A 16383-nucleotide genomic window follows, 5' to 3' on the forward strand; every position below is an offset into this window, starting at 1 on the left:
TTGAATTAAATTGTTGACTAGCAAATAATATGCAATGTATAAAATAATGCCACCAGTCACTTTTAAAACCGTATGCTTTTTTGAACAGAAGGACTCCAACTAGAATGTGTGCCCCATGAAAATATCAGACGGATTAATTTTGGCCTGTTAATGGCAAAGAATGTTATTTCATAACTAAAAGCGAAAATGTCAGGTCTGGGACTGGATGGATTAGAGGGAAACAGATTGCCAGAAACAAAGGCAACAAAGAAATAAAAATGTCTTCTAAACACACTGAAGCAAAACAAATGATTGGATTTGGGATTTAACAAAATATAATCTATTTGACCTTGCTCTTTCACCAATTATCTTTTCTACCCTAAGACAGTATGACTTTCTCTTCTCGTGCCATGATTTTCTTTTATGGAAAAGACTGCTGAGTATTAATGGCAACACCGAGATGTTATCAGTAGTTTGGCCCATTAGCATTTTATGCTTAGAAAATGCTGCATTTACAATACATTGTAATGTTCCAAATTATTTTCATTCAGTTCTGGTAAGAGTAAAACAAGAATAATCAAATTAGAGAAGATTATTGACTTATATCTGAAGAATTAGTAATGTTTATTTTAGGGATTTGATTTAATGGTAGTGTTGATTTTTTTTAGTGAAAATATTATCATGGAACAGCTGGATTTTTTAAAAAGTTTGACAATTCAATGTACCAAAACTAAAGCTGATAGTCTACACTTTATCAGGCAAGGTACAGAAAGTATTTGTTTACCATTTATGGTTGAATACTGGCCCCGCGATTAAGAATTAGGAAATTATCCTTATAGAAAACAGATCTTAGTTAAACATGTTATTAATCTATGCTGCAAGGTATTATCCCGCTCTCTGGAGGATGTCGGAGTCACTTTGCCAGCTGAATAATCTCAGTCGGTCTATCACAAGTTTTTCATCTTCGACTTTCTTCATAGGCCTGGAGTAGAAGCCCATTGTTCAAAAGGACATTAAAAGAGTACATGAAAAGCATGTACTAAAAGAAACTATAACACCTCGGGCTTCTTAATTTTTACACTACAATACCTTGGACTTTTCTACCTTGACACATTCAGAGTAACTCCTTTGATGAAAAGAGCGAGAAATAAATTACATATGGAAGGAAGAGAACCTTTATTATCATTTTAATAGTCCACAGACACATAAAAGGAAGATGCGTTCACCATGTGGTGGACCTAAAACTAAAAATATTCACTGGCTTAGGAATAAAAACATTTAATATGGTATGAAAAATGGAAACAGTGTTTTGAAGCGACGTGAATACTCAACTTTTCACAAGGCTTCAAGAAAATTTAAAAAAGACAAATAAAACCAAATCATTGCATAGCTTGGTAAATAACTAGGGTTTGCTCCTCTTAAAATGTTTTTGAAAATACCAACTCTATCCATAGACTATCAGAGACCATGGGGAATGAAACTCCTGTCATCGGAAACAGTCAACTTTTATGAACAGCTTCATAAGCAACTGTACCCCAAAGCCCCCATTTTCAGAAGACATCATATGGATTTAATGTGGATCTAATATGCAGTTTAGGTGGTTGGCACTGGATTAGAATAGAGATGTCACTGTTATTTATTCCTAGAATTTTCAGGCTATTCCCAGACTGTTTTTCTACTGAGAGCACACATTTTCAGTGTGTGGAGATTGCTTTCAGGCTCCCTCCTTTTGTTGGGGTGGTGGTTTTGATGTTTTGAATGGGGGAGGGATAATGCCTGGGACTCTTCCCACATGTTCCCAATTATCTATATGTTATTCTGTATTCTCTGCCACCAGCATGCTTTTGCCTGAGCTGTAATCCTTCCAAAGCAGCATCTCATTCAGACGTGCAAAAATGAAAATTAAAATAGGAGGGTTTATTATTATTATTATTTGAATGACATACGACCTGCTCAATGTTTGCATTTAAATTGGTCAGAATAATTCAGCTCTGGCTTTTAATTTCAGAAGGGTTAATCACCCCAACAAAGGTCAATCAAACTTTAATCTTGAATAAAATTGCTACAGCCCCAATCACCTGCAGGACATTTATTATATCCCTATTTCCATGTGAAAGAATGCATTGCCTTCATTATGCACCACTAATCTTCTAACTCTTTACATTAGCACATTTTACCAAAAATATTAATTCCTTTGAAACTCTGACAAAAGTTCATTTCTACACATCTCAGGAGATAATCCTGTTTAAAAGAACGGGTGCATCAGCTGTGAACCACTTTCCTAGCCCTTTCTAATCCTCATAGACCTTTGCTCCTCCAGCTGAGTTCTTACAATAGCAAATCTCAATTACACAAAATATTATGGAGGTTTAGGTTAAAACAACATTATATTATTTTAGGAACGTAATCCTCCCTGTTGTCTGTGATTGTGCCATTCATCTACTTGTTTCTGTCTATAATGTTTACTGCATACAAAAGTTATTGATTTGGAGACAGCAAATGTTAACCATATTTGAATAGCAGTAGAAAGACTCAAATTCATTAATTCATTCACTCAATAAATATGTATCGAGTGCCTATTACGTACCAGATACTAGGAAGGGAGAGATGTAAAGTCAAAGAAAAAAAAAGAAAGAGAGCCTTTATCAGGAAAATAACAGTCTCTTCCGAAAATGATGTCCAGAATATAATAAAATAATGACTTAAACCTCAACTTTCAGTTTTTCTTATCAACGTCATTAAATTTTAGTGAAGATTGGAGATATGTTAAGTCAAAATTTAACCAAAATTTCAATAAACAGTCTTGTAAATTATCCAGACTCTTAAAGGCTTTACAATTTATAATCCCATAAAAGGATTCATTTTTTAAATTTGAGAATATGAAATCTGATTGTCAAATTTTAAAATGAGTATATTCAAAATATCTAGTCTCCCGTGGTTAAGAATAAAACCAGGAGAAAGTTTACGGGCTTATTAAAAAATATACGTGCTGTGCATTAATTTGTTTCTAAAATGTTATTTCAGGATGTTTCAAAACTGCTATTAACACAAAAGATAAATAGCAATGGACAAGAAACAAATTACTCTGCTTTTCTGCCATGATACAATGCCCGGATGACCATGGGGGGAAAGTAAAAGGACCTTAACGTTTGTCCCCAGTTACATTGCAAATCGATTGCCTTTGTATTATAGCTGTGCTGTGACACAGCATAAATAACCCAAACTTTGCCTTCTGTATATTTTTTGAGATGCTTTTCTCTCTCTCTGTACTCAGAGGAAGCACAGAGGCACATGCCCCTCCTTATCAATAATTCACATCCATTAATTAGCAATATGTGAAGGCTATCATACGGGAAACTCGCCAGAGCGTGAATATTCAATCAAGCAAAGCAAATCACAGTAAAAAGAAAATACAGGTATAAACGTCAATGGCCAGACAGACATTGAGGAATAGCACATGATTTCAAAAGATACCAGTCTTTCTAAGTGTTATAAAGAAAAAGCCCCAATCACTGTGTTTGACTTAAGTCAAGACCTCAGCCCTTTTCCCCCCACTTTGAGCATTTCTTGAAACTGAAAAAGAACCTCTACATATCCTATAACTACGCTTGTTTTTTTTCACTCCTATACCTAGGTTGACACAATAGAATAAAGCAAAGTAGTGGCTTTTATGTTGTTGAGCAAAATAATTCCAAGTGCTATACGATATAAATGCTCAATTGATATTTGTTACCAAATAGTCTGTAAACTGATAAAGATTAGCTAGACACAACAACAGGCAAATACATTGCTTTATATTCCATTCTCAGCATCAAAAGCTATTTCATTATATTTCTGAATTTCTATATTTGGAAAAAACCCAAAGCTTCCTGAGAATGTGCTGTAAGTGCTCAAGAAGCATGTGGATCTTTATCTGAATCATTTTAGTCACACAACCAAAAACAAGCCCACTAACCATCAAACAAAAGTCTTAATAAGAAAGCCCAGGAGGTTGGATTATGAAAGAAACCTACCTTTGCTGAACAAGTTTGAGATTTCTCATTTTGCCTACACAGCTTCGCCGTTCCACCTTGAGCAAAAGTCGACTCCGAGTCCCTTGTGATCTTTGTGACAATGACATCATATCACTGGCAAATTTTTCGATTTAACTTTGCAGACGCAGTAGCAACTTTGTTAATTATGATATTAGCCAGCTGGCAGGTACAATCAGTCAACCACTGTAAGAAAGCCAGACAAAGAGACATCTAATCATTGCAACCAGAGCAGATAAATTTTGTTCCTTTCTCATACGTGTCACAGATTCTATCCCTTCTGACCCTCTCCTCAGCCATCGACTGTCAAATTTAGATTCCGCAAGCTCCCAGCTTCCCTTTATCCCTGCCTTAGATCTGAAACTCCTGGTTATCAGGAAGACACGCGTCACCAGCTGTCTCGGAGCAGGAAAGCAATCAGGTGAATACTACTTATTATCTTGCATTGCTTTCCGAGAAGTGACAAGATTGATTTGGGACCAAGAATACACTCAGACCTCAGACATGGAGTTCCTAGGGTTTTTAGTTCAAACAGTAGGGTATGTGCAAAGTGGCAATAAGGAGGACTTCAATCTCAACATTAAGGATATGGGATAATAGAATGAGGAGAATTTAAAAAATCTACCAGAGTTCCATTTTCAGATGCCTTTGTATTTTCTTTTCCACCTTTGTGCTACCTTGGTAATGGCTTATGAGCAGATTGTTACCAGGAGGAGCCAGCTTACTGGCTAAATAGCTTTAAGTCAACTTATGGAAGCGGTATTCTGACATTAAGAAGTTGTCTCCACCCTTTCCTTTTTCATCAAGAAGAGTACTCTATAAATTCCAACTCCTGGAACATACCCTGACATAAAAGTTCAAATCATATTTACACAGAATAATGAGAAACGAATTTGGGTATCTCTGGTAACAATAACTTATACAACCTTAGATTGAGAGACAGGTATCATTACATCCTAATACACATTTTCCCTTCTAAAGGTCAGTCTACTGAATCATAGAGAAATGTGTAGATATACACAAACATATACAGAATTTAGTAAAATTTAAATGCATATTAGGCCGCACACGTAAAGCTCCTAAAGAATGATATGACAATATCTTTGAAAGTGAAATATTCACTTGGTCAGTGAAGAGCTTGATCTGCTCGGTAACCTTTAAACTGATGTAATATTTACTAAAGAATTATTTTCTCCCATTGAAATGTTTAAGCATCAATGAAGTAAAAAGTTTGCACTACAGTGTTTAAAAAAGAATAAAATACACTATAATAATAAAGTTATATTCATCAAGAAATTAGTGGGTCTTTCTGGGATGAAAGATTTTGGTGAAAAGTTAAAATGCAATTTTGAAGTGCAATTTTACATAGGGATTCTTTATATTTGGTTCCCTAAAGGGGAGCAAAATGGTTATCTTGACCTGTGAAAATTGCAGTTCTCATGCACTGTATTAATCAATCATGGTATGTAGCCTAAATTTACATTTTATTTTCACATGAAGATGTTCCTGTAACAGAGGGTCCGAAGTCCCTGCCCGTGGTTTATTTAGGCTAAATTGCTGAAAAGATAAATGTATTTAGATGCAATCTAAAATATATACAATGAGGATAAGATGATTTAGGGATCCCACAAACTACAGAGAAAGATATTTTCATCCTAAGACGACGAAGGGTTTCTTCAATATCAGAAAGGTAGGGGAAAATATGGCTTCAGGGATTCTTAAACTATATACATACATATATATATATATGTGTGTGTGTGTGTGTATATATATATATATATCTTTCTGAGAGTAAGATATTCTTTACTCTTCACATCTTGGGCTGATATTAAGAAATGAGTCAGATACCCTAAAAGCAAAAGAACAAAGAAACTGGAAATGTTGGAGAACAAGAGTGTGTTGTAACACAACATCAAGGACAAAGAATCTTAGATGTGGCTTTTAGAACTGCTCTGCTAGGAAGTGAGCTGTGCCCATCACATTCATCGTCGTAGCCTTAGTGACCATCATGGGGTCTGGCACATAGTAGCTTCTCAAGAAATACATGTTGATGAAAAATGAACACTTCTGTTGCATACACCCTCCCTCAAGGCCTAATTTACTGACTTTATAAATTAATAATGCAAAAAAAATCACTCCTTTGGCCTTATGCTGATGGCTATGTATTAATTAGGCATATATTCATTCAAAATTATATCTTTAAAATACTGAAAAAGAGTTCATACCTAAAAATAATTCAAAATAGACATTTCTCATAAGATTCCAAAACAAGCATTTCAATAATGCTATCTGCTCCTATGAAAATAATTCTGACTCAGAATTTCAAAATGAGTCAAAAAGCTCTTTACACTTTGAGAGAAAAAAGGAACTTTCCTCCAGAAAATTCCAAGAGCATAAAATATGTTACATACACAAAGTTTTTCATCACTGTAGTATCTATAAGAGAAAATGCAAACAAACTAATGTTCCCAAAGAGGGAAATTATTAAATAAATTATAGCAATTACTTGTATGCAGTCATTATGTGATAATGAGGATGACTGAGAAAACCAAATTCTTATGACTATGTTGAATGAAAAAAGCAGAATACAGACTTGTACATACATTGATTACTGGGTACACGAAGACCTGAGAATACATAGATTACATATGCTTGACATTACATGGACAGTAATCCTAGTTGCAGTACTCTTTGTAATAGCAAAAGACTGAGGATGATCTAAAGAAAATCACCAAAGGTAACTGGTTAAATAAGTTATGTTATAGCCATACCTTAGAATGCTGCATGGCATTAAAATGAACAAAGTACTGACATGGAATTATTTCTAGGATACATTTTAAGTGAAAGAAGAGTGGTGCAGAACCATGTGTACTATATGTTATCATTTTGTTTAATAAGGATTTTGTACATAAAGCTTGTATATAAAGAGAATATCTTTGAAAAATACACAAGAAACTACTAACAATGATTGCTTCAGTATGGAAACTGGGGCTTGGAGAGCAGGAGTGGAGGAAGAACTACTTTTCACAATATATTCTTTGCTATTGTATGAATTTATGCATATATATATATATATATTTAAAACATTAACAAATTTAACACTTAAAATTTTTTTCATTATCAAATTTAACACTTAAAATTTTTTTCATTATCCCTACTTGAATGTGCAGTCATCTTTGCTTCTTTACAAAAAAGCCCAGACACCCTCCATTTCCCCGTGTTACTGGACATGGTTCACCAGCTTGTTTGCCCAGTTGATCTGAAGGACACACTGTTTTTCTGAACCATAACATGACCTTGTCAAGTTTTGCTTCCAACTCTCATCTTAATGCTATTTTTTCCAGTTCTACATAATTTGTTTTTTTCTTCCAGTTTTATTGGTGCATAATTGCATACAGCACTGTATAAATTTAAGGTATACAGCAAAACGATTTGGCTTACGTACGTCGTGAAATGATTGCCACAATAAGTTTAGTGAACATCCATCACCTCATATAGACACAAAGTAAAAGAAAAAATATTTCAAGCTATCGATAGCATTTTTTACGTAAGTTGATTTTCCTCACGCAGTAAATGCCAAAATGTTGACATTCCTACAGCATCTCCTTTCTCAAAAGATGTCATCCTTATAAAGGATTTAATTCAGCACATGAAAGACAAACTGCATTCCTACATTCTGTACAATTTTAGAGTTGTTTCAAGTAAGGCGTCTTCTATTCATGTTACAAATGTACAATTGTTTGTCCTCAGATAGGCAGTTTGCTCTCAAGGCTAAGTTCCCTAGATGCCAGCAGAATGTCTAGAGCCAAGGCGGCACAAGATGCAACACAGCAGCTACACGCCCCCAGTATATAATAGATTGTGAACTGATAACCCTAAAGTTTGATATGGGCTTAAAACTTAAGGCTTTTCTTGTCTTTTCAAATATACAGATTTGAAAACTCACTGTTAATTAAAAATATTATCTAAACAAGTGTCAATTGATACCTTCATAGGAATCTTTCAAGTGGCAAGTTTTCTCCCTAGTTGAAACAAATAAGGCTTTTTTACTTTTAAAAGGTGAGACTACCAGTCACAGATGTTAGCCATTGGAAGGCCTGGATTCACACCAGGGTGATCTTAGGCAACCGTTGGCCTCTACTGCCTCATCTGTAAAACAGCACCCAACTGGTAGGAGAAAGAAGATGCTTAAATGTGTTACTTGATGTACTAGACACAATGGCCAAGATGTGGGCGCACTTGATAATAGGTGCTCTCACCAGCAGCAGCAGCATGGTCATCACTGTTAATAATAAACACCGTTAGATGGTCCACAGCTGCTCTAAGATATGAAAAACTGCTGGTTCTTCTCACTTGTTAATTTTTCTTTTCCAGAGAAAATGTTATCCACGAAATGGATACACGTCCATATAGCAATTGGTAATACTTAGTTTATATAACAGCACTTCTCAAGTTTCATGATCATGTAATTCCCTTGGCGATCTTGTTAAAATGCGGATTTCGATTCGGTAGGTCTGGGGTGGGGCCCGACAGCCCACGTTTCTGACAGGCTCTGAAGTGACTCTGGTGCTGCTGCTTGCGGGGTACCAATTACACACCACTGTGGACTTTACAGAGGGTAAGAATGACATGACAACAAATATTAAACCATATACACACGTGCACAACCAAATGATAACTTTCTTCTCTCTCTCATGCTGACCTCGCAGAGCAGCACTTACATTTCTCAGTCATGAAATAAAATGCAAGTGCGCAATGAAAGGACAAGCAGAGCTTCCTCTCTACATTAACTCCTGGTGGATACAAAGGCAAGGGGGAAATCCCCAATTATACCATTCCTAATGAATGGATCACATTTAGGAAGACTTTTTTAAGTGAAAAGGCAAAAATTTTAACCTTGAGATATTTTAAAAGAGTGATAACTGTTATTTTCTTTCTTGTCATAACAAAAGTATACAGTCAAAGTTTATATTTACTCTGGCTCAATGACAAAATAAGGTATTAACAAAATCCCTTTTCTGTGGTCTCTGTGCTTCTCTTGTGTAACTAAATATTCATGTTTCTAAAACAACTACTTAAAGCTAAATGGTCTGATCGGTAAGAATATTATACCCTCAGTGTGTTGATATAGCCTAGCTCTTAACAATTCTGGAAACATTTGCTAAGCTTTCATTATTATTTATATTGCAATAAGCTAATTCATTTGATTTGCTTGAGGTTAACTGGTGAAAAGTATAACTCGAATATGGTAAAATAATACTCTAAATTCTAAAGCCCAGCATACAGGCAAAACCTTACTAGAAGCTATAAGATCCAGCTCACTTTTGGTTTGGTTTGGTTTTTCAGGCTTTTAAAAAAAAAACAACTGAGATCCATGGTAAAAAAAAAAATATATTTACAGCACAAGCAAGAACCACATATACATTCAAAATATTTTTGAAACAATTTGTTCATGATAACAATACTTAGTCTCATTATACACAACACGCTCTAACATTTCTTTTTTTTCTCTTTTTATGCTGATTATGATCTACGTACTAAGTTGATTTCATGACGCACTAATTAGTCGTTCAAACTTCTGAGTTGAAAATGACACAGCCTTGGGTAACTTCTGGTTCTCTGACAATTTATGGGTGCAACAGATATTCAAGAATTGAGGTCATGCAATGACAGTCATAGACCAAAATACATGGTCAGAGAGCCATGTATTTTGTACAAGAGCATTTCAGTGGCAGGTAATAGTTAGAAACAATATCTCCACCAATACACCTATAAATGTTTTCCCCTTCTTTGGAGGATAATGTAAGAAAATCACCTTTCACATTTAGGTAGGATTAACATAGGTCAAATGAATTACCCAATTACTCTTAAGAAGCAATAAGAAGGCAGGTTAATAATTATATGGGTATGAACTGATGAACGTAAGGAAATGTGCAGGTAGCAATGTAGCGTCTTTCAAATAAATTCTAATACAGTAAGCTGCATTGACCTGAGAATTACATTGGTGAACCAAATGAACAGTATTCTAACATCAACTGGAACTTTTCAGGACTTGTAAATCACAGAAAAGCATAGAAATAAAATAAGATTTTGGCTTGTGTCGATCCATTTCATGTGGGCAAGGCCGTAACTTTCAGAAGTTCAAGCAGCACAGAACCATTACAATCAGGCATTGTATACCTAGACTAAGAGTGTAAGCATTTTTGTTTCAATTTTACAGAAGAAACAGAACAATCAGGCATGTGAGATAAGAAACTAAAAGAAATAAAAACAGGGAACCTAAATGAAGTTCATTGAGACCACATATCTTTGCTTGGCTGGTTGCTAGATCTTCTTTTTCCAACGGAAGCATTAAGTAATAAATAAGTAAGTAGGAAAGAAGTAAGTAAGTAAATAAGTAAATAAATACAAGGAAAGCACATCCCAGAGGGTAGTAAGCTAGACAAACGGGTTAGAGGGGAGTAATACCAGCTTTAGTGAGTAGTTTAGAGTAGTTGTGCTTGAAGAAGGATTGCGTAAACGCCCCTACTTCCTTCCTGTACAGTTATTCTCAGATTCCATATGCCAAGTACAAGAATAGTGATGAAAGAATCCCCAGGTCGGTGCTGAATACCACGTAGGGGTTTGAGGGGTACTTCTGAGTGGAAGGAAGTTAGCTGAATATTTTTAAAACAGCAAGATGATAGGGTTACGAGTAGGGATTAAATTCCTTATATACTTTAAATATTTCTAAGGGAAATGTTTATTCTGACAATTCACTAATAGTTATTAGTATATTTAGTGTATGTATGTTGGGATAAAGTATATGTTTAATAGACTAGAAGGTTATATCACAATATTCCTCCTTTCCCAGAGAAACCTTTTCATAACACTCTCAAGGGCTTCTGGCTCTTATGAGACATCAGTTTTTTGCTCAGCTGAAATTATTCTGACAGCTTTGACATTACATTATCATCACAAGATCATGGTATACTTAAAGACAAATGAGGATTTGTGGGGAATTCAAAATAAAAAGAATTAATACAAGTCTTCAAGATACCAAATTAGAATATCAAAGGTTACTCAGATAAAAACTTGCTATTTTCTGGTTCAATTAATCCTAACTTTATCTGCTTTAATGTGGGGAAGGAAACAATCCATGCTGTCCCTTCAACATTCCTCCGTTCCCACGTCACACAAGTTCACACACACATATTTCATTTTAGAAATTTGTTTAAAAGAAATGTTATTTTAGCGTCCTATAACCTAGTATGATCTTTCCATGTGGATGAGTTCTGATTCTACCTGATTTTCCCTGCAACTCAGTCTTTCTCAGTCCCATCAAAAAGAGGACTATTCCCCAGCAGGATCTTTATAGCTCTACGATAGATTTTTCTAAGCAAGTTGTATGCCTCTTACTTCAATATAGTCTATTAAGATATTACGCTATCATACAATATACTAAATTGCAAAGATCAGTCGTTCTTTATTTTCCATGCAAATCTGATCCCACGAAACACATACACACTCATACACACACAGTGAAATACTCTTACGTCTGGTGGTCCCTTACAGAGTAACAGCATTAAATTGCTTTGGGGATTTTTTTCAAGAAAGTTTACTATGACGACAACAACAAAAATGTCCAACGTGAAAAGTGGAGTTTGTAGCTGAGTTTTAAATGGCAATTTTTATTTGTTTGTTTGTATAATTATCCATTTATTTTAAGAGCACCAGTTAGAATCGGAGTTTGGAAGACTACGCGTGAAGATGAAAAATGAAACAGATGCAATACACAGTTAAGATCAAAGAGTCCCATCAATTCATTCAGAGAGTCAAAATCCAGCTGAGCCTCAGAGCCCTGTCTGCATAATAAGAAAGGTTGACTAAAACATAAGGATTAAACAGATGAGCTGTCTCCTGCGGAGGCATGGGAGGGAAGCCCCACTGAGACACTTGTAAGGACACTTTGGAAGCACACACCTGCTCCTCCACAGTCAGACCTACAGGAGACCAGCCTGGCCAAAGACGTTCCACTTATGCTCTAAATTGCTAGTTTGAAGAGAACGGAATATATGTCCGATGGACGTCTTTTTATTTGTCAAGATATTTTCAGTCCCGGAAAATGACAAATTAATAAATCAACTCCATTTTTCCAAGGTGACTTACCAAGTGTTTGCTTTTCAAAACTGAGGAAAAATAGTGCCAATTTTCCTATGTCATGAAACAGTATTAGGAAGATGCCTACCTTGCGATTAAGTTTTTATCAAATGAATAGTGTTTTTCTTGAGACAATTTTAGATAACACTGGTAAATATATGCTAGTTCCATTTTCAGGAAATTATCGTTTTTTAGTAGCACGAAGTATATCCCATTTTTTTATGAACACAGTGCTGGGTTATACTCATACCTACGCTAAATTGTATAATTTGGTTCTAAATAGCAAGAATAGAGCACAGAAACCAAATGCACTTCAAGTGCTGTACTTGTGACAAATGTTATATTTATTCTAAAGACCTCATCACAGTATTATGTTGTAGCTACTGATAAGAAACCATTCTGAACAAAAATTAATTTTCTTTGAAGAAAGCTAACCTACTTTAAGAAAGCTAAGACATCTAGGCCTTTAGCAACCTACACCTGCTGGGATAAAAATTGTGTGGAGCTGCATCAGTAGATGTCACATATAATTTTTAAACTCTGCCTCTGCTATGGATTAATGTTCTCAAGCACTGCATGTAGGGTGATTTAAATATGTAATTAACAGAGCCAAATAAATGGTAAGCATTAGCTTTTGTTTTATTCACCAAAACAAGCAATCCAATTTGAAATGAGAGCAAGGGAGTCTCTGAGGAGTAGAACAAGTTGCAAAATGTCAAGAAGTGGCTTCATGGGGTTGAAGTACATTCTCTGACCTGCTCCCTATTAGTCTAATTACATTATCACTCACTCACTCAACCAGCCAAGCAACACATTTTTAGCATTGGTTATGTGTAAGGCACGATAAGAGATACAGAGAATCGCACATGAACCGTAAGTAACGATACTACACCGTAGCACCAAATGCACGATGTGGATAAATGCTGCGGAAGTGGACCATCATGGGATGAGAAAACAGAAGTCTTCGTTTAAGAGGTGGGATTAGGTTAGGACATGAGGGGTAAGGTAAAGATAGAGGTGGAGAGGAGAGAATTGGCTTTCCAGGGGGAAAGAGATACAAACACAGAGACAGAAGAACCCAGAATCCAGTTTGAGAGACAGCATGTCGTTCAATTGGCTAGAGAGACATTGGCTAGAGAGACATTAAGTGTGAGGTTGAAAAGGTGATTATTAGAAGTCTCTGTTAGTACTAAACTAGTTTCCTCCAGTCTTTCTCAAGATACAGTCTGGAGAATCATCTGGCATTCCTATGGAAAACCCAGATGATCCGACCCACTCCAGACTTTGTGAATCAGAATCTTCAGGGATGAGAACTGAGAAACTGGATTTTTGAACAAGTTTGCAAGTTATGATATTATTTTTAATTGCTGAGAAGCAACAGGGAACATTTAAAGTGTTCGGGGAGAAGTGAATTGAAGGATATATTAGAAGGACTTAAGGAAGGGAAAATTGGGAGACAAGAAGAAAGTCTGGGCAAGAAGTCCAAAACAGAATTTCTTATTTTAACCTAGATGTGTGGTGATAATAATCACCTTTGCTCCAAATAAACAGCGATATTTTCATTTCTCTCAAAAGGACTTAATCCAAAATCTTATCAGAAATTCCTACATATCAATATTCCAATATGTTTTAAAGACTGACTTTGAAGATCAACTGATTTTGGTAAGACATTACTATTCCCTTAAAAAAAAATCTTTTTAAAGTACACTATTCTACCTCTGATAATTCTGTTTTAGATGCCCATTTTCAGAAGCTGTCACTCAATTCTAACCCTTCAGGTAAACATTAGTTTGGTTAATCCTTAGAGAAATTAGAAAGCCATCTATAAATACTATCATAGTTTAAAAATTAAGAGAATAAATAATATTCATTGTTGATGAAGGTATTGAGAAAAGAGGACTATTACTATCTATTTTGAGAGTTTAAATAGACACACTATTTCAAGGGGCAACAGGTAAAACCTAACAAAATTTTAAATGCCCACACTCTTTAGCAAAAGAAAAAGTGCTTCTAGTAGTCTAGCTTAGAAAAGCAACTACAGAGACGCATGAGGATAGATAAATCACATGCACGTGCACACACACAGATACTCATATAATAATTACTATTCAGGAAAAAAGGGGGAGAAAATTTACATGAACATTAATAAGGGAATAGTTACATCAGGTTACATAAGTATTACAGAAAGCTATGCAGTTATAGCTATAAATTCTGAAAATCTATGTTATTGTAGAATAATATTCAAGATGCATAATTTTAAATATAAATTGTAGAAAAATATGTATATAATAATTCAATGTTTAATGAAAAAAGAAATGTGTATTCATACATTTCTTTGCTTGCAGAAAAAGCTCAATTGTGGCGGAATTGGAGAATGGAACAAGAAGTGAAGGGTAGGGTTTTCACTTTTTAATTTACACATGTCTGTATCACTTAGATTTTTTTATCAATGAGAAAATACACTTTTGTAACTTAAAAATGAACTTAAAAATTTAACTTTGAAGTAGCTAAAAAATACAGTATTTACAATCTATTAAATGCTTGTCAAGGATTTTAAATAACTTCTGAAAATACTGTCACTTTCGAAGGTGGTGTGGAGGGGAAACTGGCTTCCTTTCACTTTGATTAATTAATTCTCAAAATTTAATGGAACTGCGGGTTTTTAAAATCATCCAGAAAAGTTACAGATGTACGTGCTGACTTCTACTTTACAAAAACCTTTCCATTTTAATTAATCTATCAATCTTTCTACTTGATGGAGGAAACTTTATATTTACATTTTTAAAGAGTATGAAATAAATACATACCCATAATATTAGTGCTCATAGACTAAATTATGTAATTACGCTACTTAATCATTCATTAGATACCTTTCATAAGACCACCCTCACTCATTCTCCATTTTAATACTATTAGGTGCTTAGCTCCCATAAAATATCCTAACTTATATGGGAATGTTGAATATGAACATTTATTTTACATTTAAGTGTAATAGCGATTTGTTCTCATAATTTCATCCAACAGATGCTAGTTAAATCACTAACTTCATACTATGTTCAAGAGGGTTTTTTTCCCTACACCAACATAGCAATTTTTTAAAAAAATTAACTAATTTATGTATCTTTTTAAAAGTCGGGAAATATCTTTGAACTCTCAAACATTATAGGGAAAAAACCCACATAATTTCATCATGAAATTCTATATAGTTAGGTAGATTTATGTATTTCCCAGGTTTAATTTTCCAAGTTTTCAGCAACTGTTTTTAATCTGAATTCTAGCTAATTTAAAGAAACATGAGGGGAAAAGTAAAATATAAAATAGTTATGATGTAAAGTAAATCATATTTTTATATATTTAATATCACCAATGGTGCACACGTAACCTTTGCTGGCTGTTCTGTTATAGTGAAAGGAACAGCTTTACCAAGCCTATGCAGACAGGAAATAATAAGGAGAAAACTATTTACTGCAGAGTTTTCATAGAGTTTGACAGCAATTAGTAAGTCGTATAGCTCTTATTTTATTTAAATTACTTTTAAAGTCATGTTTTACAAACTGAGAATACTTAAGCAAACACTGAGTTCTCGAACAAAAGTATCCTTTCTATAAGTGTAAAACTGGAAAGTTCAATAAAATAAAATCATACAAAAGGTTTTCTCTAGCTATATGGTCGACTATTGTTGGACTAGCTTCTGCGTCATTTTGGCATAAATATGTTAAAACGGGAGATTTCATCCCTTCACTGACTAAGACTTTTAGTACTTTCTGAATCCAAGGTTACAGTCAGTTTGATACAAAGAACATCTAGGATGGACCAAAAATTATTTATCAACAAAAAGCTTACAGAAGAGACAAAGCATATAGCTATGAAACAATTAGAAAATATTTTTAAAATAACAGTGTTACTATGTGCAGTACAATCACAGAATAAAAGAATGGGCCACAAAAATATTCACCGTAATTTCTCTGGTGTTTCCCAAGTCCTCAGGTTTGGTTGCTTTTCCTCATAACTATAACAAACATATAAACATATATTTCAGAATATGCATAAATATTCTTCAGCTTTATCAATGCTAGTGGCCCAACCGCTGCCCTGGAACTTAACACCCTGTAGTCATGTAAGAACTGCAAAAATTGAGAAAAAGATAGGTAAAGTTCCATGGCACATATTGGTAGCTCGACCAACATTGTTTGCTATGGTGATTTTTATTTCTTTCTGCTATCAGGGAAACTTG

General features: G+C 34.6%; 1 long non-coding RNA gene across 17 annotated transcripts in view; it reads right to left on the bottom strand.

Moving 5' to 3' along the window:
• Nucleotides 1–16383, bottom strand: part of LOC307193980 — a 109862-nt gene that overhangs the window by 27253 nt on the left and 66226 nt on the right. For 15 of the 17 annotated variants that reach the window (XR_013830451.1, XR_013830452.1, XR_013830453.1 and 12 more), the window contains one exon: nucleotides 3993–4196. This is a non-coding gene — a long non-coding RNA (uncharacterized lncRNA). Of the gene's footprint in view, nucleotides 1–3992; nucleotides 4197–16104; nucleotides 16159–16383 lie in introns of all 17 variants that reach the window. The other 2 variants (XR_013830460.1, XR_013830463.1) reach the window with 1 other exon arrangement.

Source organism: Stenella coeruleoalba, assembly GCF_951394435.1.
Source record: "Stenella coeruleoalba genome assembly, chromosome: 11".
Taxonomy (NCBI): domain Eukaryota; kingdom Metazoa; phylum Chordata; class Mammalia; order Artiodactyla; family Delphinidae; genus Stenella; species Stenella coeruleoalba.